Raw genomic sequence first — 26698 nt, 5'->3', positions numbered from 1 at the left:
TGGATCCCATTCTTAGCACAAGACAAAAACAATATATGATATATATTTATATATATAATATAAATATATCATTTATATTGCACAATAGTCATCCACAGGAGGTATTATACAGTGGGGAAGAAGTGAGTCACAGAATACATGCAAAAATATGGCTGAGCCTCAGCGATAGAAGACTGACAGAAAACAGTGAGAATTTCTATGCAGTGTGAAGGCCTTTCATAAAGTTAAATGTGTATTTTGCATATGTATACTACATAGACATAAGGTTGTAAATACTAATCTCAAAGGCAAAGGGGAGCATGGGAAAAAGCTCAACCAGTAAGGTGCCCGCTGCACAGCATGAGGACATGAGCTCAAATCCCCAGAATCTTCTCGAGAACGAACCAACTAACAACACAGGAAGTTGTGGTGAGTACCTGCAACCCCAGCGGAGAGGGTACAGAGACCGGACCGCTCCCGCAGCTCACTGGTCAGCCAGCCTATCAGTTGTAGGTCCAGTGAGAGACCTCTTGCAAAGAGTAAAGGGGGAAAGCAATTGATGAAGACACTCGAGGCTAACCTGACCACGACATGAATGCACACACATGTGCACATACCCACATGCATGCATACACTCACACTAACTAGCATACACACACCACACATACGTATAAAAGTGGGTGAGGGGTGACAAGCCATACACATGTTGTCTATTTACATACATACAATAGTAATACTAATAAATAACAATAGGCTGAGCATGGTGGTACATGCCTTCCTAGCACGTGAAGGCAGTAAGACTCTGTGTAAATAAATAAATAAGTACAAATGGTGCAAGAGCAAGAGAACTGGACATCGTGGCGCACACTTGCAATCCCAGTACTGGAGGCAGAAGGGTCAGGAGTTTAAAGTCATCCTCTGCTGCAAGGTGAGTTGGAGGCCAGCCTGGGCTGTATGAAACCCTGTCTCTAAAACTGGAGCTAGCTCAGCAGTCCACAGTTAGACTGATTCAAATGAGAGAGAGAGAGAGAGAGAGAGAGAGAGAGAGAGAGAGAGAGAGATTGAAGTTTTACAGAGAATTTGGGCTTTTATTAAAGAGACTGGAATTTTTAAAGACACAATTGTTAAGGTTGTGAATTTGGAAGGCTGTGGGACTTTTTAAGTCTGTAAAATGTTTTATATTGTGATGTTTTTACTAACGTGCTGCCTTTGGTATGAACAAGAAAGAAAGGGGTGTGGCTTAACAATGGTGTGTTTTTGCGTGTCAAGTAGACAAGAGGTCAGCTGTCCTGGCTGGTTTTATGTCAACTTGACACAAGCTAGAGTCATCAGAGAGGAGGGAGCCCCAACTAAAAAAACACACAAAAAGGCCTCCATAAGGTCAGTCTGTAGAGCATTTTCTTAATTAGTGATTGATTGGGGCAGGTCCAGCCCATTAAGGGTGGTACCGTCCCTGGGCTGGTGGTGCTGGGCTCTAAAAGAAGGTAGGTTGACAAGCCACAAGGAGCAAACCAATAGGTAACACTCTCATGGACTCTGTATCAGCTCCTGCCTCCAGGTTCCTGCTTTGTTTGACTTCATGTCCTGACTTCCTTTGATGATGAACGGAGTGTAAACCACATAAACCCTTTCCTCCCGGGGCTGCTTTGGTCACAGTGTTTCATCATAGCAGTAGAAACCCTGACCAAGACATGGGGTCTTTGAATTTATTAACATAAGCAACTAAACAAGGCTCCAGTTACGGAACAATGGAAAGGCTGCTTGGAGACAGGTTGGCCATTAACCCAGGAATAGATCCTCCGCTCCACAAAAACAAAACAAAGCCGGCTGGTGGTGGCGCACGCCTCTAATCCCAGCATTGGGGAGGTAAAAGCAGATTTAGTCCCACCCCTCCACCTATGACCTTGGGAGGACCCTTTCTGTCCCTGGGCTTTGCAGTTCTGTCTGTACCTGAAGGGGGCAGCAGCGAGGCACCAAAGCCATTCTGTTGTGAAGGGGCCACCAACAAACAAGCCACTTAGCTCTGCATTCCCCTGCCATTCATGGGGTCAAAGGACACACGCCCCATGTCCTACCCATCTTTCTGACATCACCCCAAGCTCCACCCCTCTGACCAACGCCAATTTCTCTTCCCCTAAGTTTTATTTATTTTCCTCCCTTTCTTTTGGTTTGTTTTATTTCTGAGATGCTTTTGAGACAGGGTCTTAAGTAACCCAGATTAGCCTGGAACTCACTGGGTAGCTCAGGATGACCTTGAACTTCTGACCTTTTGGCTTTCACCTCCCAAAGCTGGGATTATAGGCATGTATCACCACTATACCTGGTTTATTCCCTTCTTACTGTTTCTTTGTGTGACCCCCTTTCTCTTAGCCTCCAGCTTAAAGGCCACCACCTCCAGAGACCCCAGCCCTGGAGCCCCATGACCCTCCATAAGGCCATTCCTCGTCATTGCCGTTAGTTGTTCACATTGGAGATAAACTTTGTTAGCTTCTGCTGACTTTCCCCTGGTGATCGAGCTTGGGCAGGGTCAGGCACTGCTGTGGTTCCTAAACCAGACCTGTCTATAGAATGAAAGCCACCTTCCCTGGTAGCCCTTCCTGTTCATTCTGCCACCGGTAAGTTGGGTAACCTATCTTGTACTTCCTCCAACCCAAGGCACTAGTTTTGTGTAGGTTGTTGAAACTGATCAGCTCCCCTCGCCAATGAGGGAACGGCTACATTTGCTGGGAACCGATATACCAAGGCCTTGCAGGCAGCGGACTAAAGACAGATCTGTTGAAAGGCTGAGGATGTGGCTCAGCGAATAGTACTCACCTAGAGTGCACACATGCCACCTGCAGTCCCGTATAAACCAGGTGTGGTGGTGCACACCTCAGGAGAATCAGGAGTTCAAAGTCACAGTCAGCTACCTCAGGAATTTGGGGCCAGTCTATGTTACAGATTCTGCCTCAAAAAATAAAGCCAGGGACTGGAGAGATGGCTCATTGGTTAAGAGTACTGGCTGTTCTTCCAGAGGATCCAGGTTCAATTCCTAGCACCCATATTGTGGGCCACAACCCATCTCCAGTTCCAGGGGAATCCAGCACCCTCTTCTGGCCTCTGTGGGCACCAGTCAGATAAGTGCTACACAGACACACATACAGGCAAGACAACACACATATAGTAAAACAATACAATCAAATTTAAAAATAAATAAGTAGGGGCTGGAGAGATGGTTAAGAGCACTGACTGCTCTTCCAGAGGACCTGGGTTCAATTCCCAGCACCCACATGGCAGCTCAAACTGTCTGAAACTCCAGTTCCGGGGACTAGGACTAGACATAGCACTAGTATGCCTCACACAGACATACATGCGGGCAAAAACACCTGTGCACATACAGTACAAGTAAATTTAAAAAAAAAATAAGTAAACTAATATGTAGAAATAAATGTTTTTTGAATAGCTAAATGGAGGTCCTCTTGCATCCTTCTGCCTCCTCCTCTTCCTGGCTTTTTCTCTCTTCTCTGCATTTACAGGTACCAGAAAACTGGCACCCACTGAGGAGCCATTGAAATGCCACCCCAGCGGGGATTTCTTGGGACAAGGGTGCCTTGCTTCCTCTACCTGAAACCACTCCAGGCAGAGAGGGGCAAAGCCCTACCTAGCAGGGCTGCCTTTATTCCTGGTGGCATCTGGTCCTAGGCTGCCACAGCCGTTGGGATGGGCATTCTCCCTGGAGTCTACCCTGGGCAGCTGGAATGTGCCACAGGACACGGAGGCTGGCAGAGGTCTGCACTGTGAGCCCTGCCTGGCCGAGGGCCATAGGGAAGCACTTGGTTATGCAGCCAGGGTAGCTGCCCAGGGGGAAAGGGTGCACTTCCCCCACCACAGGGAAGCAGGACAACCAGGCCTGGCACAGCCTGGGAGCCCATGGCGGAGGAGGAAATTGGAGAGCAAAACTCTTGCATAAGTCACTGCAGGGAGATTCCCGCAGCCCAGGAAGACTCTGGAAGCAAGGGATTGAAATCCTGCAGAATCAGGCCCAAGGCCAGAGCCCCGGCTGGCGGCTGGGCCAGTTCCATCACCAGGACTCCTGAGCTAGCAGTGGCCTCCCCCTGACCTGGAGACACCAGGAATCAGGGACAACAGATAAACCCTTCACGTCAACTCTGGGGCAGGGGCGGCTCAGTGACTCCCTGGGGTGTTCTGTCATCTAATCCTGCTGCTTGCTCAACTCCTGTTCCCCCCCACAAAGTCTGGCTCCAGAAGCAACTGGTTCAAGCAGTTAGGCATGTCCAGCCTACAGAGATTTCTCCAGCAACTGAGTGGGCCCATTCCAGAATCTGAAGCCAAGCGGCTGGCCTTCAATGTTGGATTAACCTTTGACGAACTATGTGACTTGGGACATTTCCCTTCCCTTCCTCTGTGCACCTTCACCTTGGAGGAAAAGGCCTCCAGAATCTACTTCTTGAAGACATTTGAAGTGAACAAGAGAGGAGGGGTAACAAGTCCTCTTCTCAGCCTGTGCTGTGTGGAGATTTAGTAAATGACAGCTCTCCGTGGTCACATTAATAAGCAGATTAAGGAGAGCCAGGATGGGAATTCAGCACCAACTATTCCCAAGGGAGACATAGCTTCACTCCCCCAAAGTCAAGCTCAGACTGGTACAAACCAACCCAGAAACCAGAGAACAAAGAGTCCAGGATCTGGGTTTGAATCTCAGCACCACCACTAGCCAGTTCTGTAGCCCTGGGCACGTCAGGGTTCCTGTTTCTGCGTGACACACGCTGCATGGCTCCCCACCCACCTTGAAACTGTGAGACCTTCCTTCCCCAGCTTAGAGACACACATGGCAGTCTGCACACTCTCCGCTCTGGGTGGTGCCAGGGAATCCAGGAGCTGACATACTGGGTCTGCCCCAGCTGGGGTGGTGACAGGTCAGTCACCACCCCTAACAATCTCTCTGGACCCAACCTCCAGGAAAATAAGTGAGAGGCCTCAAGGAAGTGAGGCTACTGTTTCTTCCCCATGTATTACACAGAGCCCTGACTGAGCGCTTACACGAAACTGCCCGCCTGGGGCCAGCCCAATGAGGTGCCAGGAAGCCAGCAGGAAACATCCCGAATCGTCCAGACAGATGCCACAGCCTAACAGCCGAGTGCACACTCGGACCGACCAGTCACTCACCATGTATTGGCCAAGTCCCCACGAGTGAGCAGCAGCAAGCACCCCCCCTCCCCCAGGAGAGGCAATGAAAGGGCCCTAAGTTATTGCACCTACCACAGGTCGGAGAAGGGGTCAGGACCTCTGTCCTTTCTCTGCTGAAAGCACTTGTGGTTTGCAGGTGGGTCTCCTTCTAGCAGCTTCTACCTTGGGCACCGCCGCTGCCTACTCCGATGATGGCAGTCACGAGACCCACCATGTGCTCCGCACTGGGCTGGGCGGGCGTTTTCCTGGAGCGGTTTCATGGTCTGGGCAGCAGAAGTACTTCCCTCACCCTTCCACGCTCTTATATTTGAACTCTTGAATCTGGGGCAGGGTTCTACATGGTGGGAGGTGAAGGGGGTGGGGCGCTCCTATTTTACGCTCCTCGGAGCACCTGCAGCCTTGGGGACAGTCAAACCTTTGAACTGGACAGCAACCGTCTGACCTGGAGAATATGTGCTCAATTTCTCTGAGCCTCGGTTACAAGAAGTAAATGAGTAAATGCCTGGGATGGGCTCAGAACAAAGCGGGACTCGGGTTACCCCATATTTTAAGCAAACATGCACTGATGTATATAAACCAGTATGCAGACCTCGGGTAAAGTTAGTTACTCAATACATGGAAACTGAGACCCAGGAGTCACACAAGAACACTTAAAAAACCACTTAATCTCTGTAGGGTTTTATTCTTCAAATATTTATTCATCTAACAAGTCTCTATGAAGTGCTTGTCGAGCACTAGGGAGCGGGGACAGGTGGATTCGGGAAATGATCCCTAGGATGATTTTGTGTTTATTTTCCGCTTGTCAAACCAGGATGTTGCTTCGTCTCCCAGGCTTGCCTGAACTCTCTAGCCTCCTGCCTCTAAGCCCCAGTGGACAGACTGGGGCTGTGGAGAGCCAGTGTCATGGACGGAGCAAGCAAGACCACAGGGGTGAGGGCAGGTTGGCCAGGGAGAGGCCAGGAGAGGCTTGGGTGGTAAACGGAAGCCTTCACATGCTGTATGGTCACAGAGCTGGTGGGCTGTGGGAAGTCTGGCAGGTGTGCTGCCTGGAAGTGCTGGGCCCCGAGTCCCCTACTGGGCCCTGAACCATATCAGGGGTGTCTGTGGTACCGCCCTCCTGGAGCTCACGCTCTAGACTAGGCACCTGTGTGAGATCAGACCTCAGGGACCAGACTCGAGATCCCTGACCAACGTCTAGAAGGCAGCCTGATAGTAGAGGGACCACAGGCCAGGAGATCACCCTGCAGGGCAGCTGGGCAGGGAAGAGCGGAGCTAAAAAAAAAAAAAAAAAAGCTGGGGACACACTCAGGGAAGGCCTTTGCTGGAGCTCCTGATTTAAATTTGAGGGTGACTTTTGCCCTCAACCTGACCTTGAACAGGTTGCCTTGCCTCTCTGAGCCTCAGCTCTCCCTCTTGCTAAATGAAGACGTTACTTTCAGCTATGACTAACCTTTTGACACTGTGACAAGATGTCATCTATAAAATTCACACTCAAGAGCCATATAACAGTTACTCCCTCCCCCTCCCAAGGCAGGCTTTCTCTGTGTTACAGCTCTGGCTGTCCTGGAACTCCCTTTGAACACCAGGCTCGCTTAGAACTCACAGAGATCCACCTGCCTCTGCCTCCCGAACACTGGGATTAAAGGCGTGCGCCACCACCGTCCAGCTTTTTTTTTTAATCACAAAAAAAAAATCCCTAATTTTGAGCCACATTTTTAGCCATCTTCAGCCATGTGCCGCATGCAGACTGGACATGCCTCTGAGGATCCTCGGAGTCCATGAAGAAGAAATGGCTTTAATGCCCAGTATGGTAGCACACACCTTTAATGCCAGCACTCAGGAGGCAGAGGCAGGTGGGTTCTCTGTGAGTTCAAGGCCAGCCTGGTCTACACAGTTCCAGGTCAGCCAGAGCTGCATTAGTGAGACCCTGTTTCAAAAACAAAAAGGGAAGAAATGGCTTTAAAACACGAATTACAGTAAGAGCCTGGAAACTGAGGCCGAGGGAGTTAAAGTGATAAACCCATAGCACGGAGTGGATTGAAATAACTGGGATGGGTCCACACAGACAACAGGGCAGGGCACACCCTGTGTGATCCTTGCCCTACCCTTCTCCCTCCCTGAGCCTCAGTTTCCCATTTGCAGAGCTCAGTCCCCTTTAGAGTTCAGGGAAGGGCCAGGACTGAGCTGTGGCTTTGTGAGGGAGCACATGATTAGGCCTTGGGTTCCAAGGTAGAAAAACACTCTCCTCTCCGGCTTGTAAAGAAACGTCACCTCCTAAGTGAGACCCCGGTGACTCAGAAAATACTACCATGAAACCTAGCTGACCCAGGACTGACTGGGAAGCAAGCAGGAGACTCAAACAACATACTTCCCTTGAGTCAAGTTTTGGCTAGAACACTGGGCTGTTCTAGTAATTAACGCACGGATGCATCTAAATAAGGCTAGCAGAGGGGTGTGGATAAGACGTTCAGCGGCGTTCCTTTCTGTTACTATTATTGTTACCTCTGTTGTGGTTATTAGGCAAGGCAGCAGTGGGAGCCTTCAGCTCTTTCCAGGAAAGCCTGAAACAGCCCCTTCCTTGCTCCTCTTATTTAATTCAGGGCAACAGCCAGATCCACAAACCAGAATTCCTCTTGAGGCTAAATGTGGGGTCTCGCTGTGGCCCCATAAAAAGTCTTACACCACACCAGAAGCCAGTTCTGGAACAGGCAGTCTGCGCTAGGACTGAGGAGAACCATGCCACCTGGGCCAATTTGTTTCCCACCCCTGGTCCACGGCATTGCTAAATTTAATCTGCTCTGGGTTGTCCCTTCTTCCTGTGTGTCAGTTCTCATTAGTGACTCGCGGTAGTCTGGAGCACCATACTGTAGTGGTGAGGAGCTTCAGCAGGAGAGAGAGCAACAATAGATTAATGATGCCTGGCACAGGTGCAGGGCAGGGAAGTGGCTGCACACAGGTCGATTTTGTGTCACCAAGAAACTAGGAAAGTCCTAAGGCCCTGTTTCGTTTGTATGAAGGAGGGGCTTCAGGAAAGATTCTCTCGACAGTGCAGACGCAAGGACAAAAACAAGGCTACTCAGCTGGAATTCAAATCAGTGCCCTCTGGGTGCTCGGGAGGACACCTGCTAGGACTGTCCGGGCGTTCTGGACCAGGAAGGGGCGTGGCCAGGCGGAGATTCATTTGTCTGGGAGAGCAGATGCTGCGGCAGAACTAGAAGTCCCAGTGGTGCTAAGTCCCCTCCCTTTGGGGACCCCAACCCTGTGTTGCAAATCCCAGAGACAGACCGTTCAACTGAAAATAGCGTGTAGGGGAAGTCTCCTGGGGATCTGCATCCAAACATAAAAGCTCTTCTGATCAAGTCTGAGACCTAACCCGCCTAACTCCAGGTGGCACGGATACTTTGTAACTGTGTGAAAGTTACTTACCATCTCTGAGTTTTGTACTTTGTAAGAAAGACAAAATAGCAAGTTAAAGGCAATAAAGACATTCAACATAGTTAATTAGCCGAGCTTCGGGCCCAGAATAAGCTCCTACTATTAGGTAAAAGGATGGGTCAAATCGAATAATCTTTAAAAGATGAGTGCTGAAAGATAAGGGTTTGAACAAGATGCAAAGAGGAAGGTTTGACAGCCACAATCACCAGAAACGGAATTACTAAACTTTATTATTTCAACATAAATAAGGAACTGGCCCTTCCAGGAAGTTGGTTTATGCCACTTGTGGCTCAGCGAAGAAGCATCTCGAAGAAGCATCTCAGACTGCAACAAGGAGAGAGCTCTACTTCCCGCTTCCCAGCAAGGGCTGTCAAAGGACCAAATGAATGTCATCATGAAGGTTACAGATAACAGACTAAGGGAAGGAAAGGGTCCGTGTGTTACTGGGGACTGAACCCCAGGGACTCATGTATGCTAAGTAAATTCTCTATTCTCTGTCGTGGTACTAAGTTTCAACACTTTGAGACACATACTCACCTATTACCCAGGCAGGCTTTGAACTTATTATCCTCCTGCCTCAGCTCCTAGGTAACTGGGATTATAGGCCTGCACCAGGCCTTTTTTTCTTTTTTACAGATTCACGCAATCCAAATTGGCCTCAAACTTCATATACAGCTAAGGATGGCCCTGAACTTCTGCGTGCTGGGCATGCCGTCATGCCCAGTTTACTTGGCATTGGTGATAGCCTTCGTGAATCACAGACAAGCATTCTACCAACTGAGACACACCCCCCAGCCCGGTGGAGGCGGCAGTCACAACAATGCAGCCATGGGCATGCCAAGAAGGAAGGAGTTGGGGAGAGGGACCGGGACAATCCTTAGCAGCCAATACGAGTCAGTCCTATGCAGAGGTCAGGTAAGTTGCTCTGGGGTGGGTGGGTGGAGATGGGCTTGGCCTACGCAGCTGGCTGAACTGGGAGTTCCCAGGGAAAGGAATCTCACCTAAGGATGCCTGCTGTGTCCTTGACAAAGGAAAGGAGCAGGAGGGAACTCAGCTGCTAGAGTGGAACTCAGTGGCTGGGGACTGGCCTAGCAAGAGTGAAGTTCTGGGGTTCTATATTCTCTCCTGCAATAACCCCATTGGGTAGATCTTTGTAAAGGTCACACTTAGGGTTCTCCAAATGAAAGTGACTCACTCTGGCTCTTGAAAACTTCTGAAAGTCCGTGGAAATGCTGCCAGAGTTCTGCCCAGCACCTATTGACCACCAGATGAAGGACAGAACTTCAACCCAAACATCCCAGAGGCCAAGGTTCAGACATAAGCTCAGGTGAGGTTGATGTAATTACAGTATTTGGCAGGCTGAGGCAGGGGGACTGCCAAAAGTTTGAGGCCAGCCTGAGCTATATGGTCAAATTGTGGAAAAAAAAAAAAACCAGGATATCAAAAGACTGGGGTTGTGGCTGCAGGAGGGGTTGGGGGCTCACAGCAGGATTTCCCTGGTCTAACTACACAGACACCACCTTTCAGACCCTTCCACGGGTCTACAAATTCTGAGTCTCTTCAGCAGCAAGAGGACAGAATGGGGCGTGTGTACGCAGGTGCTGAGAGCCCGGGATGGATCGAAGCATGATTTTACAGAGGTGTCAAGGGCAAGGGGCAGGGAACCTGAGTCACTCTCAGCAACTGAGGTCCTCCTGTCGCAGTTCACTTTGTGGCCTTCAAACAACTTATTCCTATGGACCTAGACTCTCATGCTTGACTACACTCCATGTTTGTCCACCACTCCCCTCCCCCCAGCCTCTCATGGTACCCTCCTGCTCTCTCAGTGATTCTGAGACTCCGACCGACCGAGGCCACTTTGGGACCCACCTGCCTTCAAAGCCTTTTTGGCACCAGCAAAGGGATGAAGAAGAGAGCTGTGGTTAAGGTTACAGGTCCTGTGTGTGACGGGTATAAGATGAGGGGAGGTGACATATATCACGGGCGTCCCTTCTCCCTAGGTTGTTCATGTTCAAGAGAGTAGAGTCTTGGGCAGTCCCCCGCTAGCGACGTGTTGGCAGGCAGGTAATGATGTCCCATTCTCCCAAACTTCTGGAGCCCCTAGATTCCACTGAGGCAGGAAGAGGTTCCCCGCATAGACAACATCTTTCAGAGTTGTGTCTAGGCCACGGAAGCAGATCAACTGCCAGTGTGTCTTTGCTCCCACCCAGTCCCCCGCAGGCTGGCCCTGGCCACCCATAGTCATTCAAATACCACCTGAGCCTCACTGTTTTAGGACTGCCCCTAAACTACAAACTCAGAGGCGGCTGGCGATGTTGGTGAGGGGAGTGGGCTGTGCGAGGGACGGGGCAGGGGGGCGCCTCAGGAACTGCAGTTAAATGAAGGAGGCAGCTGCCACTCAGCTCCAGCACTTGTGGGCCAGGCAGGGGCGTGGCCCCATAGAGCCACATCTTCTGATCTTTCAAGAGAAGTCAGAAACCAGTGTTTTTATGTAAAATGAAACCACCCCGAGTTTAACAACACCAGCGACTAAATTGAGGCTTTGAACTCACTGTAAGGAGCCAAGAGTCCCACCCCCAGTCCCCCCAACCCTCCAGGCTTTGGGCCCTCCCTCCACATACAGTAGGCCAGATGTGAGGGACCTCAGTGAGACCCATTCCAAGTTGAAGGAAATCCCATCCTCCTTCCTCTTGGGACATCTTGGTTTATAGAGGGGGAAACTGAAGCTAGAGACGAGAGGTGACTTGCCCAACGTCACACCTCTCTCCAGATCTCTCCCATCATCTGCACTATCTTCACCATCCCTTGAGTGACTGCAGCTTTTCAAAGAAAGGGAAATTGAAGCTGAGGACAGGTCCAGCACGCACGAAATCTTGGGTTCCAGTTCCAGCACATAAACCAGGTACTCACTCTACTGTAATCCCAGAACACAGGAGGTGGAGGGTTTTTTTTGTTTTGGTTTGGTTTGGTTTGGTTTTGGTTTTTCAAGACAGAGTTTTTCTGTGTTGTCTCAGAGCCTGTCCTGGAACTAGCTCTTGTAGACCAGGCTGGCCTCAAACTCACAGAGATCCGCCTGCCTCTGCCTCCCGAGTGCTGGGATTAAAGGCGCGTGCCACCACCACCCAGTCAGAAAAGTTCAAGAGTTTTTGACGGAAGCAATCGTGGTGGTGGTGGTGGTGGTGGTGGTGGTGGTGGTGGGGTTCTGTGTCTTTGCTACCCAGCAAGTTTCAAGGCCAGCCTGGGCTACGTGAGACTCTGCTTCAAATAAATAAATGAAAGCAAATTAAAGACGTACAGTGAAAGTGACAGCCAAGCCCAAGAGGGGCGAGGCGAGTGTGGGGGTCACCTGCGGAAAATCCAAAGAGCCAGGAGGCTGAGTCTAAGCCACCGGATACCTCTGAGCAAGCCTCTTTCCCACTCTGGGCCTCAAAGACCCGGATGTACACAGCCAGCGTCTGAAGGCCTGGCCGGTCTACAATTCTAGGCATCTCTGAGGTCTCTCCAGCCAGCACTTTGCGGCCTCCGATGACTATAAAGCAATAATAATAATAATAATACCGGGAGGGCAAGTCCACGCTAGCCAGGAAAGAACACCACAGTTTTTAGAGAAACCCGACTCTTGGTTACTGGAATTCAAAAGGGACGATGGTAATAACATGGGGGGCAGTTTAACCACCATCCTGCAGTTAAACAAAAACACATCTGCTTTAACTTGATCTCCTCTCCCAGCCCCTACCCTCAGCCCAAATTTTACCCCTTCATTTGAGAAGTTAAATTAAATGCAAACAATTGATTTCATGCCGCAGCGAGGCTGGGGTTTGAAGCATGGAAAACTTTAAGCATGGACTTTTTCTGGGAGCAATTACAAAATGTGAAGGGGGGTATGAGAAGGCAGATAAATATAGAGAGCACTTTGGAGTGTTCTTTGGACATGGAACATCAAATAATGATGCTGGGCCCACTATGAGCTGACACTCTGACACTCAAGAGAGGGAACGAGACTGGCTTCATGTCACATGTGCTGAGGACTAGAGCCAAGGTACTGACTCAAGCCAGCACCTTCTCTGACATCTAGGTCATGGTGCCTAGAAAGACCTTGCTCTGTCCCCTTGGGCTATGAAACTGCCTCCCAGAGAACATAAAATTCTCCAGAATAATCCATATAGGTGAAGTCTAAAGTTGATAGACTGCTTATGTCCTTGTGGACACTCAGCGACTCTGCAAAGTATCTATGATGACCTCTTGACATCACCAATGAGGCCATGGAGGGTCCAAAAGGGCCACAACAGTACAGATAATGAATTCTCAATCTACTGCCTCCCACTGTATTCTGAAGGTTAGAACAGCTCCAGAAAAAGAAGGGGAGGGGAAAAAAAAGCCAAAATAACAAACATACCACACAGCCCAGCCCTGGTGTGCCAATGACGATGGGGCTGTTGTGCGAGGGAGCTCAGTCAGCATTCCTGTGGCCATGTGGAGAATTCTGAGCACCAGTTCTCAGCCCGGCTGGCTCACATGCCCCACAATACTCTCCTCCAGCTCCAGGGTTTTGTGTTAATAAGTCCAGTCAGATCGACGTCGCGCTGGGAGCTTCAAGCTCCACCCTTAAATTCTATGTAATGGTCGACCCCCCACCTCCCCTTCCCCAGAAGCCTGAAGCCCACAAATGGTATGGTAGGGAGCTCACTGGACTTGACGTTGTAGGTCCCAGCCCCGGATGCCCAGATGGCTTCTGTATGTCCCAGGGCAAGCCGCTGGCTCTTCAAGAGGTTCCTTCATATGCGGGAAAGGATCACGAACCTCTATCTTTGCAGGATAGAACAGGACGGGGCCAGGTACTAGTCTGTGCAATGAGGTGGAGGTGGATAGCAAGAGACCCCAGGGCTGTGCCCAGCCTGGAGCTTGTCCAGGAGGGAGGAGGTGGCATCTGAGTAACAATAATGGCAGCATGCTCCCTCACGGCACAGCCCACACGGGAAGGGGCAAAGCCCGGGCAAAGGTGGTTGACGGGGACACAGGGTTCAGAGGCGATGACATAACTTTGTACATGAACTCTGATGCAATTTCTGCTGAGACCAGAGCTGAGAATAGTCACTGTTTGCTAACGCACATGAATCTGCTAAACACCTTGCAAGCTGTAGTCACACAGAGTCCGCCCCACCAGCAGGTTCTATGGGCCTGTGAACTCCAGCTCCTGAACAACCTCAAGGAGACTTCCATTTACAATGAGACCAGAACTGTGCCCTGATCACACAGCTAGATGATGGCCTATCTTCATCAGTACCGAGTGCTGATCACACAGCTAGATGGCCTATCTTCATCAGTACCGAGTGCTGACTCCTCACTGTGGTGACACTCTTTTTTAGTTACATCTTTACCCCTTCCTTTGAGAAACACCTCATTTTGATTCTACCCTAGCAGTTTTGACACTGTGTAGCTTTGGAGCCTGTCCTGGAACTCCCTCTTTTTTTGACCAGGCTGGCCTCAAACTCACAGAGATCCGCCTGCCTCTGCCCCCTGAGTTCTGGGATTAAAAGCGTGCACCACCACTGCCTGGTGACACTCAAATTTTCAAAGCCTGAAAAAATTTTGTTATGCCAAAGTCCACTCTGAGAGAAGGGATTTTGTCATTTACCGCGACATTCTCAGCACCTGGAACAACACTTAGCACGAAGCTGGTGGTTAGTTAGTTTGTGTGAATTGAAGGCACCCACTCTTCTGACCTGTTTGGTCTTTTGATTTACTGTAGTCCTAAGATATAGATGGGACCATCACCGACACGGATGGGGACCAGCCCAGCCCTGTCTCTCTCCACCAGTGGGCCTTTGAGAAGCTGTGTTCTCCCCTAGGGAATTCAAGAACGGTTTCGAAACTGGACAGGCAGGCAGAGAGAGATGGACAGGGGTTAGAGAGGCAAGAGATGCGGGGAGGCAGGTCCAGTCTAGGAGGGCCAGAAGAGGGCTCTCCAACTCTGCTGGAGAGCATAGGAACAGGGTCAGCGGCCGGATTTAAACCCTGACAGCACTTGCCTCCACTGTCTACAGCTCGCTGTCCCCATCTGTAAACGAGATGTTTGCCAGGTGTCAGGGCAGCTTTTAGCACATAGTAGGCATTTAATAAACAGTTGTCATCTTCTCTAATTCTCACCCAGCCTGAGAACCTGGGCCTGCCTGAGTTCTTCTTGGGGCCCAAAAGTTCTTTCAGGCCTGAGACTCACCCTTCCTTTTACATTTATGTATGTATGTATGTATGTATGTGTATGCACATGTGATTTGGGGACACAATCTCCCTAGGTAGCTCAGGCTGGCCACAAACTCACAGTGCTCCTCAGCCTCCAGACTGCCAGCATCAGCACTCCAACCCTCATTTAATCAAGGATTCACAGGCACACCCCAGAGTCCTTTGCAAGGCCCCCTCCCCCAGGCCCATTAGTGTTGAAAAGGTTCACCAGGGACAAAGCGGGGTGAGGATGAGGTTTTCCTCCGCCTCGGTCCTGCCGCTGTGACCGTGCCTTTAACCCTTTCTTACCCAGGCTGGACAAGGCAGCAGCCCCACTCTCACCTGCACGCAATCCAGAGCCGGTTGCAGACCCCTTCCGTTTCCTGGGCTCCCCCACGCTCAAACTGACACTAGAACGCGGTCTCCAATGTCTCCCGCCAAGCATCCCAGCATGTGCTTCCCAGATGCTCCCCAACTATTTTAGACACCAAGGGGAACAGAGTGCTTGGAACCACGAAGGGCGCAGCTCTGGGCTACGTAGCCGCGTGGACACCGGGAACAGGTGCTTAGCATGAGGATGGGTCCTGGGCAGCGGCTCCGCGGGCGCCCCGTCCATCATCCAGCCAGACCCCGAGAGATGCGCGCGGGGGCCGGAGAAGAACGAGTGATCGTGGGTCCCCGGGACGCCTGTCCTTCCACGTGTCCACACCGTGACTGGGACAGTCACTGCGGGGGCCAGCGGAGCGCGCGTGTGGGAGTCGAGCCAGCCGCGGGCGCAGCATGCTTTCCTTACCTGCAGGCACTCGTGGGGAGGGTCCGTCCGGGCGCGAGAGCGGCGGTCCTTGCTAGTGCAGTGGCGGGAGCGCGTTCGCTGGCGGTCACCTCCCCCGCGGGTTTATGAAGGCGGCCCGGCCTGAGCGCCCGCCGGCCTCCCCGCCCCCGCCCGCCCCGCCCCCGGCCCGCGCCCCGAGCCCCAGGCCGGTGCCTCCGCGTTGCCAGGGCGCCCCCTACCGGGAACGTTGCGCTCGACCCGGTCCGAGGGCTACAGCAGGCAAGGAGACCAGCCTTGCCTCCCTCTCTATCTGCAGCTGATCCTGGCCTCTGGGGTGCAGCTGGCTACCGTCGTTATCTTTGATTTCTTCGTAGAAGTCTTTGCCCCCCGATGGCTGTCTGTGCCTCGATTCCTGTGCCTGTCCCTGCGCGTCTGTCTAGGAGTCTGTCGACCCACTTGACTTGCCTTAAGTCCGTGTGTCTCTCTCTGCTATACATCCTATCTGTAACCATGTGTGCCTCCGATCCCCACACCATCCCTTTCCCATCCACTTTCTTTCTCGCCCTTAGCTAAGGCAGGAGGAAGCCCAGGGAGACCCCCTCGAGCAGGGTCCCCCCCCACCACATTGTCTTCAGGGAGTCAGGACGCTCTTTCTGTCCCAGCTAGAGGCCCCGGGGACTTGCCTGCGGCAGTGGAGCCAGACTGTCCAGGGCCACAAGCCTGCTCTGGTGGCCTCCAGTGACTGGCCAGTGCTCTTTAACAGGCAGAGACACTGGTTTCCCTTACCTCCCGTAGTTGGGGGAGTTAAGAGACCATGTTTGGAAAATGCACAGGAAACAAAATCTAGATCAATGGGCGAGGAAAGGCAGCCAGCCGCTGGGTGCTTGCTGGCCTCACCCAGTCCCCTGAGACCACCTCCTCCCTCCACAAGGTCTCTTCCGTGAGAGTCAGGCTGAGTTTGAAATCTCTGATCAGTTCCTGCTGAGAGCTCCTGGGGGTTCCTTTAAACACCTCTTTTAATTGGGAGCTCCTTTCCTCCTAAGAGAAAGATCTTCTTATGGACTACTGAGGCTGCCTCTATAATTTGTGCCTCAAACCTCCAACAGCCAGAGATTTGAAGGCAGGGATCACAAGTTCCCGGCATCCTATCTTCCTCAGCACCTAAGCTCCAGCACTGACCAAGTGAAGTCTGAAGTTCCATCTTAGGTACCTTCTATCTAAGATTTCCCTATGAGCCCATTGTACAGGAAGGAAATCAAGGCCCGCTGAGAGCACGTGACTCATCGGTAAGTTCGGGGCCAGAACTGGAACCTGATGCCAAAACCCAAGAATGTCTGAATTTGTTTTTATTTCTTCTTGTATCTTAATAATTGATGCTGCTTATTTACAGTAGTGCTATGAAATTTCCCTTTAGAAATAAGTTCATGTTTTTAAAAAGTGAGTCCAAGCATTGGATAAATACTCCCTATTTATGTATTTTGCAGCGAGGTCGTGATGGCAAAAGTCGTGGGGCCGATGAGTAAATGACACTTTGTCCCTTTCACCTCCTTGTCTGTAAGAAGCTGGGAATGAAAGGACAGCAAGCAGCCCAGAGCACAACACTTGACAATTGCTCACTAACGCCAAGGAAGAGCTCAGGGTTACAAAAGGCTTGAGATAGTATCAGTGTCTGTGTGCCAAGGGACATCCCAGGCACAGAAGGTCTTCCTTCCCAACATGGGCAGAACTGAGAAGCTGAACTGGGAGTTAGAAGTGTTCTGTCTCATCACCATGGGCTCCCAGCACCATCTCCTGGCTTCTCATCTCCCAAGGTTGGGGGAATGGGCACTTCTGGTTTGGCTCATGACCGGCCTGAGACCATTGTATCTTCATGGTTTGTCCCCAAGCCTTCTCCAAAGGATCGGAGTGGCTGCTTGTCCAGCCCTGCCGCCCTCTGCCCTCACACACTTTCCCTGCTGCAGGTCTCCATCCCTCAAGAATTCAGTTGATGAATGTAGCTCCATGGTGTGGCGCTCTCCTGTGTGCTTGAAGCCCTGGATCCCAACTTCAGCACGGAACAAAGCAATCAGCTGAGATGGTGTTTCCCAGCATCCCTTGCTTCTCTGCCTCTGGGTACCACTTTTGATGCTACCTGAAAATGAGGAGGAAGGCAGGCCTTCACAACAGGAGCCCAAGGCCGGCTCTGCCTTGGCTGGCCGATGGGTTGAGAAGGTATCTCTGTTGGGACCCAGAGTTCCTCTAGCCATTTGGTCTGGAAAATGTGTAAATATAGCCCAGATTCCAAGGTGCCAGGCCTGCTTGGCACCTAGCTAGCTGCTTGGCAGCTCCTTATATAGACCTCTCCCTATCTTTTCATACCTGGTCTCCATGGTACAATTCCTAGCTGAAAGAAATGGGCAAACACCACCCTTTGACCTCCAAGCTCCCATGCCTGGGAGCTACTCATTCACTTAGTTCTTGTTAACTCATGCCTTGAGCTCTCTGCCTGAAACAAGGCCCAGGTTTCACAGAGTCACCAATGGGGTGGACACCAACACCTGCAATCCTAGTACTCAGAAGACAGAGGCAGGAAGATCACAAGTCCAGAGCCAAACAGCTACAAAGAGAGACCATGTCTCAGGAAAATAAAATCAAGTGAGGGCCAGGAGTCCAAATGCATGGAGTAGGGACTTCAGTGGACAGGGACAAGGGAACTGGACTGGAAAGGGCAGTGTGGCCTCCAGGGGTAGGAAAGATTGTGAAATCTAGTAGACATTTAAAAGGTGTGATTGTTTTGTTTCAGGCCTAGGTCTAACCAAAGCTCCGGCTTTTTTACTCCCTGGGTCACCTGTGGTCCTGCTTTCAACTCAGTATGAAAATGAATTGGAGATTTAGAATGAGAAGCCTGCTTCATGGGTTGCTGACTCCACAACATGACCCACTGGCTCCTCGGAGCAGCCCTACAGCGTGGGGGATTCACGGGGGAAGTGGGGGAAGTGGGGGAAGCAAAGCCTATGTGAGCTGTCATTTGAGAGACACTTTCTTTGTGCCTGTCAACAAGACATAAAGCTCTCTTCACAGAAAGACTCATTTCGTAGCCATGGAGACAGTCTCTCTATTGCCTTTCTCCCCCAGTTTTAAGAGGAAGGTCTTGCCAGGCATTGGCAGTGTACCCCTTTAATCCCAGCACTTGGGAGGCAGAGGCAGGAGGATCTCTCAGTTTGATGCTAGCCTGGTCTACAGAATAAGTTTCAGGACAGCAAGGACTACACAGAGAAACCCTGTCTTGAAAAAACAAAAGAGAAGAGGGGGTTTCATGTTGCCTGAGATGGCCTCACAGTGGATATGCAGTCAAGATCATATCCTTCATGCTGGGATTGCAGACCTGTGCCACCACATCTGGTGTATGTAGTGCTGGGAATTGAACCCAGGGCTTCGTGCATGCTAGGCGAATACTTTACCAACTGAACTACATCCCCAGCCCCACTGAGCATGATCTTAAGCTCCTGAATCTCCAGCCTCAACCACCAGAGTGCTGGGACTACAGACACGGGCCAATGTGTCCGTGTCCAGTTCGTGATGTGCTGGGGATGGAATCAAGGGCCTTGTGCATGTTTGGTGAGCACCCTCCTGGGCTACATCCCTAGCTCCATTCTCATTTCAAAGGAGGACAGGCTAGCAACTCCATGCATTCCACAAAAGTGTATTGGGTGCCTCGTGTGTGGCCAACGCTGCTCCGGGCAGCACAGACACAAGCGAACAACACAAAGGTAACAGACGTCCTTAAGAAGACATTACACATTGTGTGGTAATGAAGACGATAAGGTTACAGATAAAGCCAGAGCAGACTCCGGTGTGCTGAAGAGGGGCCAAGTGTCACATTAAATACGACTGTCCAAGGGGGAAAGAGAAGCTGTCCACCACCACTCAGATAGGAAGAAGGAAAATACGAACCCAGGGATCCTGTGTCTGTTCTCTAGGCTTTTGTGCAGTGTGCAACATACTCTCTGGGACCAACCCTGAGCCTCACCCATCCTAAATGGAACCTCCTGATCCTGCCCCGCCCATTTCCTACTCTCAGCTCCTACTGCTCTTGCTCCCCTCCTGTTTCTCTGGTCTTCCATCACCGCCCATTCACACATGCAACCCTGTTCCCCAGCCCCAGTACCTTCCTAGCATGTCAACCCTGCTCCTGGTCTCTGGCTCACAAGGTGTCCTCCAACCCCTACTGCCCTTCGGGAAAGCCCTCCTGACAGGGCCCGCAGGAGCCCGCTCTGTAAGAAAAACCTCATTGTCCGCCAAACACTGAGCCCATTTTGTCCTTATTTCTCAAGGGACTTGTGAGCAGGCTCCAGACTGGGAGAGGGAGCAAGCTACTTCCTACTCTCAGCCCCGGGAAAAGGGGGCTGGAGGCCAAGGGCAAAGGTCAAGGCAGCCTTCTAGAAGCGGATTCCAGAGACCAGGCAGACTCACGCAGGCACAGCAGGACTTCACCACAGTGGAGTCTAGAAGGCAGTCTGCTATCAGTAGGGCGAGAGCTTGGCTGTGTGCAAGACGGCAGAAGAAAGATCTCTGCCCTTCCCCCGGGGTTCTCTTTGCCTCCCGTTGTCCCCCTGTATATCCTCCATCCTCCTGTCTGTCCGTTGGTCCATCTCCCTTCTTCCATGGACCCATATGAGATGGACCATGCAGAGACTCCGTTGAGAATGACAGTGTTTTAGCATCCTGCTTCCTGCTAGGCAGGCAATTTTAGATTGCAAGATTGGGGATAGCTCTTCATACAAATAGCTGATGCTGGGGATTAGACAGGACCTCATGTGTTAAACATGTGTACAGAACCAGGCCCCCTTTTAAATGGTGTGTGTGTGTCTGTCTGTCTGTGTAGTGTACACACACACCATGCCACACCTATGGGGGTCAGAGGGCAACTTTTGGGAGGCTGTTTACTTCTTCCACCTTGTTAAGTTAGAATTACTCTTATTATCTACAGCACAGTGTGCTCCAGGCTTACCAGCCCATAAGCTTCTAGGTAATTCACCTGCTCCTACTTCCCGTATTGCCACAAGATTACAGGGATTACAGCTGTACACTGCAGCATCTGGTTCTTTGTGCTTTCATCCGCCCAGCGTCCTCCCCCAGTGCTCGCAGCACGAGTTTTCAGTGTTCTCTAGGTGTCCAGTTTCTGACTTATTTCGCTTCCACTTGGCTGCATACACTAGCGGCCCAACTCAAACTCTCAACTCAACTCAAACTGCCAGATCTCTGTACCCAAAACAAAATCTTTGACTAGATCTGAGAAAAGATGCTGAGGGCCTGGGGAGTCAACTCAGAGGTTAAGAGTGTATGTACCACTCTTCGAGCAGACCTGAGCACCCACATCAGGGGGCTCACAGCTGCCTGTAACTCCAGCTCCAGGGGAAATGATGCTCTCTTCTGGCTTCTGCAGGTACCTGCACTCAACGGCACACACACACACACACACACACACACACACACACACACACACACACAAAGATGGAGAGAGAGAATAAATCTAATTTAAAAAGAAAATGACCGTAAGCTCTGTGAACCTCCTAACCCTTGTGAGCACAGAGGGTCTCTAGCACAGCAGGCCAAAGCCTCAGCAGGCGCAGGGCACCTCTAACTGGCCTCTGGCCCAAAGTCCACATCCTAGTGGGAACAAGAGAAGAAGCCGACCTCCTTGTCAAACAAAGGCTTAACTGGGTGTGGTTGGGAGGGGTCTAGATCTCCAGTTTGATCTGCTAAGTCTCCTACCGCCCAGCTTTTGCTTCTAAATATGGTATAAGGTAGTGAGGTCAGCATGGGGGCTGGACAGCTGTGACTGCCATTCCTCTTAGCAACGCCCCATTTCCCTCTCCGCCTACACAGGCCCCGTTCAAAGACAGGCCTCTCTTTTGCAGGCAGTCACCAATGAGTGAAAAAAGTGGCTGACCCTTTCAGAATCCTGAAGTTTCCCACAAGCCCTCAGGGGCAGCTCTGTAGGTGCGAGTTTGACCCCTCCAGTCACCAGGCTGCGGGGTAGCTGATGCGTTCACTGACAGCGGTGTGGGAAGGCTGGCTTCCTAACTGGGGGTCCACCTTCTTGTTCCCACCTCCTTGGCTCTGCCAGGTCCACGTGGCAGGGCCTGTTTCTGTTCCTGGTTTCTTTAGCAGAAAGTTGTCATCGGTGGATTTCTGCCGTATGTTACAGAAACTTCAACTTCCCAAATAGGTTTAAAAACTAAAGAATCTATCTCCTCACTAATGGAATGACTTGATGGTAGCAGAAAGGACCCAAGTTCTCTCTTTTCCATTTCTCCCTCTGCTTCCAACCAGGTGAGGTCCCCGGGATATATGGAAGTCACCTTCAATATACCAAAAAGAGGAGTGGGGCTCCAGAGACGGCTCAGGGGATAAAGCACGGGGGCCCAAGTTCAGCCTCAGTAAATAGAGTAGAGAGTGATGGAAGAAGACACCCAACATCACCCTCTGCCTCCCCATGCATGCACCATAGCACATGATCACACATCTGGACACATGTGTACCTAGTCACGAAAAAAATACATACATAAATATTTGAACACCACACATACATACACGCTCAAGGAAGGAAGGAAGGAAGGGAGGAAGGAAGGGAGGAAGGGAGGAAGGAAGGAAGAAAGGAAGGAAGGAAGGAAGGAAAAAAAAGGAAGGAAGATAATTGGAGGTTTCTCTCCCCTCTACCAGTTCCCAAATAACCACTCTGAGGTTTAATATTACTTACAAACTGTTTGACTAATGGCTCAGGCTTATTACTAACTAGCTTTTAGAACTTAAATTAACCCATTTCTATTATTCTTTATTTTACCACAAGGCTTGTGATTTGTTACCTCACCTCTTGCTTCTCTGGTGACTGCTGGCATCTCCCTGACTCTGCCTGTTTTTACCTTTTATCTTTACTTGGATTTCCAGCTAGGCTCTATTCTGCCTGGCTATTGATCAAATCAATTCTTTATTAACCAATGGTAATAAAACATATTCACAGCATACAGAAGGGCATCCTACATCAAGAAGTAAGGAAGAAAGGAGGAAAGAATGAAAAAAGTAAGAAAGAAAGATTGAGCTCAGCATGCCTTTTAAATCCTAGCATTCAGGAGGCAGAAGCAAGCAGGTCTCTGTGAGTTTGAGGCCAGCCTGGTCTACAGAGTGCATTCATGGCTACACAGAGAAACCCTGTCTAGAAAAGAAGAGAAGAGAAGGGAAGGGAAGGGAAGGGAAGGGAAGGGAAAAGAAAAGAAAAGAGAAAGAAAAAGAGAAGGGAAGAAAAAATGGAAGGCAGGCCCAACAGGCAAAGCATTTGCTGCCCAGGCCTGACAACAATTCCTGCAACCCATGTAAAGTAAAAGGAGAGAACCAACTCCATCGCATCGTCCTCTGCTCAGCTCAAGAGTGCCGCAGCAAACTCATGCGCACATAGGAATGCATACCATATACACATATAAAACAGGTACATACATGCATTCCAGATAGACAGAAAACCTATTGCCTTACAAAAAGGCAAGTTTTGGACTCTAGGAGTCTCTTTGGTTTTCACTGTAGTTTTAGAACCTGTTCTGGAACTAGCTCTTGTAGACCAGGCTGACCTCAAACTCACAGAGATCCACCTACCTCTGCCTCCTGAGTACTGGGATTGAAGGCGTGTGCCATCACCGCCTGGCAGACTCTAGGTGTCTTGTGGCCTGACCTCCATCATGGCTTCCCAAACCAGTGACTGATGTAAGCCAACAAAGGCCCACCCATGGAGATGGTGGAGCCTACCCACACATCTTCCCCATGAAGGGAAGAGAAGAGCAGGTGCTTGGGAGACAAGTCTTCAATGGCCACACACAGCTTCAGCATTTAGACAGTTCTCTACTCTTCCTTCTCTGGGGTTCTATGTTTGCCAAAGCAAATTGCTTTAAGGTAAATGATAACAATATTTAAGCAGTGTGTGGGGGCTCAGGCCTGTAATCCCAGCATTCAGGAGGCTGATGCAGGAGGATTGCCACAAGTTCCAAAGCCAAGCTGTTCTATTTATAATGACTTCCAGACCAACCTTGGCCACAGTATGATATCCCATATCAAAATCAAAAACAAAAAAATAAATCCAAACAGGAAGCTGGAATGTAACTCACCTTGTTGATTGCTTACCCAGCATGCACAAGGCCCTGGATCTCATCCCCGGCACTACATAAACTAGCTGTGGTGTACACAGCTATAATCCCAGTACTTGGGGTAGAGGCAGGAGGATCAGGAGTTTAAGGTTATCTTCTGCTGCATAACGAGTTCAAGGCTACCCTGAGGGACATGGTTGATCCCAATGGCGAGAATTAATCCCACTACCACAAATTTGAGCCAAATTTGAAGCATTTGATTTGGTGGGAGTGCACCCAAGAGTTGGTCAGCAATTGCCTCCTAAGATGGGTTCAAGAAAGCAGTCCCGAATTCATCTCTTGGACCCTTGTTAAGGAGCAAAATCACTATAGTTTTACAGAAGGGAGACAATGGGACAATAAGGATATACAAAAAAAACCTTTTTAAAAAAATTATGTGGCCCACCATGTGATTAGAGAGAGTCAGGAAGGGTCAGGGAAGTTGAGGGTATTTTCAAAAACAAATCAGGTCATGGGTTAGGGAAGGTCAGTTTCCAGGAAACAGAGAGCAACTCAACTCTCACAGTAAATAGAAACTTATATATAAAAATATGGTATAATGACTCCCACCTTAGAAATCGAGTCAGGCAGTTTCCTCAACATGAGACCTTGCCTCAAAATATCCAAAATAATAACAGCCATATTGTATATGTGCAAAACCCAACATTTTGTTTTGTTTTACTTTTCGAGACAGGGTTTCTCTGTGTAGTTCTGGTTGTCCTGGAACTCACTCTGTAGACCAGGCTAGACTCAAACATAGAAATCCTCCTGCCTCTGCCTCCCAAGTACTGGATTAAAATCAGTGCCACCATCTCCCATCTTCATTATGTTTTTAAACTTCTGTGCTGGCCGGTTTTTAACTTACCACAAGCTAGAGTCACGGGAAGCCAGGATTCTAATTGAGAAAATGCCTCTACAAGATTGGCCTGCTGGCAAGTCTTAGGCGCATTTTCTTGAATGACGCTTGATGTGGGAGGACCCTGCTCACTGTGAGTGATGCTCAGTGATCCTGGGTGCTATGAGAAAGCAGGGTGGGCAAGCCAGGATGGACAAGCTGGTAAGCAGCACCTTTCCAAGGCCTCTGTTTTTGCATTGAGTTCCTGTCCTGACTTCCCTTCGTGATGGACTGTGATCTGAAATAAACCCTCTCCTCCCCAAGTTGCTTTTGATTGAGGTGTCTCATCAGTCACAGCAGTAGAAACCCCGACTAAGACAATGTGTGAACCGTTTCTGTCCAGGGAAGGAAGCGTAAATGCAAAAATAAAGATTGGGTTGGGGCTGTGGAGGCGGCTCAGCAGTTAAGAGCATTTGTTGCAGGTCACCTGGGTTCAGCTCCCAGCACCCACATAGTAAGGAACTCTAGTTCCAAAGAATTTGACCCTGTCTTCAGATCTCTGCGCACATGTGGTGCACATACATCCAAAACACTCATACCAACAAAGCCATGATTTTAAAGAAAGATTGAGTTAAAATGCCTGCAACCTCCTCACACACAGGTATCCCACTGAACATCTTGATATCTTTCCAAAGCTGATTTATACAATGGATAAAAACTTTAGAAGAATTAGGTCGTGGGATGCACACACCACTTCCCAGTCTTGTGCAGAGTTCTGCCCAGATACTGTATCCCATCCCTTCCTCTAGTAGCCATCATGGTCTTTATTGTAGAGGTAACGAAACAGACTTGAAGGCCACACCAAGGTCAGCCAGCAGCAGTTCCTAGCAGGCCCCTGACCTTGGTGCCCTTGCTTCAAGGGAAAGGACAAACTCATGGCACTCAAATAGGGCTCTGTGGTGGTTTGAATGGGAATGGCCCCCAAAGGTTCGTGTATTTGAATGCTTGATCCTCAGTTATGGAACTGTTTGGGAAGGATTAGTAGGTGTGGCCTTTTTGGAAGGGGTGTGTGACTGCGGGTGGGCTTTGAGGTTTCAAAAGCCCACACCAGACCCAATCTCTCTCTCTCTTTCTGCAGCCTGCAGATCAGTATGTAAAGCTCCCAGCTACCGCTCCAGTACCTGTCAACTTCCCTCCATCATGATTATGGACTAACTCTCTGAAACTGCAAGCCTGTAAGCATGCCCCCAACTAAAGGCTTTTTTGTTTGTTTGTTTTTCAAGACAAGATCTCTCTGTGCAGCTTTGACTGTACTGGAACTCTCTTTGTAGACCTGACTGGCCTTGAACTCACAGAGTTCAACTTGAACTCACAGAGAGACAGAGGCCTGCCTCTGCCTCCTGAGTGCTGGAAAAGCTTTATGAGAGTTGCCTAGGCTGGCTGGGCTGTGGTGGCACACACCTTTAATCTCAACACTCGGGAGGCAGAGACAGGTAAATCATTGTGAGTTCGAGGTCAGCCTAGTCTACAAGAGCTAGTTCCAGGACAGCCAGGGCAAAACAAAACGAAGCAAAAAACCAAAGAGTCGCCTTGGCTGTGGTGTCTCTTCACAGTCCTAGAACAGTGACTAGGACAGGCTAGTTGGTAGAGCACTCCCCTAGCGTGTACAAAGCCCTGGATGAGCCCTGGCATGGCATAGACTGAGCCTGTGGCTTCTATCTATAAACTCAGCACTAAGTAGAGGTAGGAGGTTCAGGAGTTCAAGATCATCCCCTGCTGTGGAGCTTGAGGTTAACCTGGGATGTATGAGACACTTTCTCAAAATATAAATAAATAAATAAATAAATAAGACACAAGACATTCCTCCCCCATAACCTTATTAGTATTAGTAGTATTAGTAAATGACCCCAAACTCTGATGTTCACAAGAGGAAAAAGGTCAAAGGTCAAATTCTCAAATGACACTCGTCTAGAGAGCCCAGAGTTCTTTCCATTCTTTTCCAAGGTGGTCCCAGAGGCCTCTACGATCCAAGTGAAGAAAACGTGTGAGCTTAGGGTTTACAACCCCGAGTAATGAATCACCCAAGCCCAGGGACTTTAGACTCTCCCCTCATCTCCAGGA

The 26698-nt window shown here is 50.0% G+C and overlaps 1 protein-coding gene and 1 long non-coding RNA gene across 3 annotated transcripts in view; one reads left to right on the top strand and one right to left on the bottom strand.

The window, feature by feature from the left end:
* Alpl (alkaline phosphatase, biomineralization associated) overlaps positions 1-15748 on the bottom strand; it is a 59781-nt gene extending 44033 nt beyond the window's left edge. The window contains exon 1 of one of the 2 annotated variants that reach the window (XM_048443299.3): positions 15614-15748. The gene's annotated coding sequence lies outside the window, so the exon portion shown is untranslated. Of the gene's footprint in view, positions 1-5238; positions 5438-15613 lie in introns of those variants that run through there. The other variant, XM_048443300.3, reaches the window with a different exon arrangement.
* A 794-nt stretch (positions 15749-16542) lies between these two features.
* On the top strand, positions 16543-18582 carry LOC125406339 (uncharacterized). The gene is made up of 3 exons (XR_007233875.3): positions 16543-16878; positions 17554-17803; positions 18375-18582. It is a non-coding gene; the product is annotated as an uncharacterized LOC125406339 (long non-coding RNA).
* Positions 18583-26698: the final 8116 nt, after the last annotated feature.

This window comes from Myodes glareolus, chromosome 6 (assembly GCF_982192425.1).
Source record: "Myodes glareolus chromosome 6, mMyoGla1.1, whole genome shotgun sequence".
In the NCBI taxonomy this organism is placed as follows: Eukaryota; Metazoa; Chordata; class Mammalia; order Rodentia; family Cricetidae; genus Myodes; species Myodes glareolus.
Note: the sequence above shows the minus strand (reverse complement) of the source record. Positions and strands in the feature narration are given on the sequence as shown.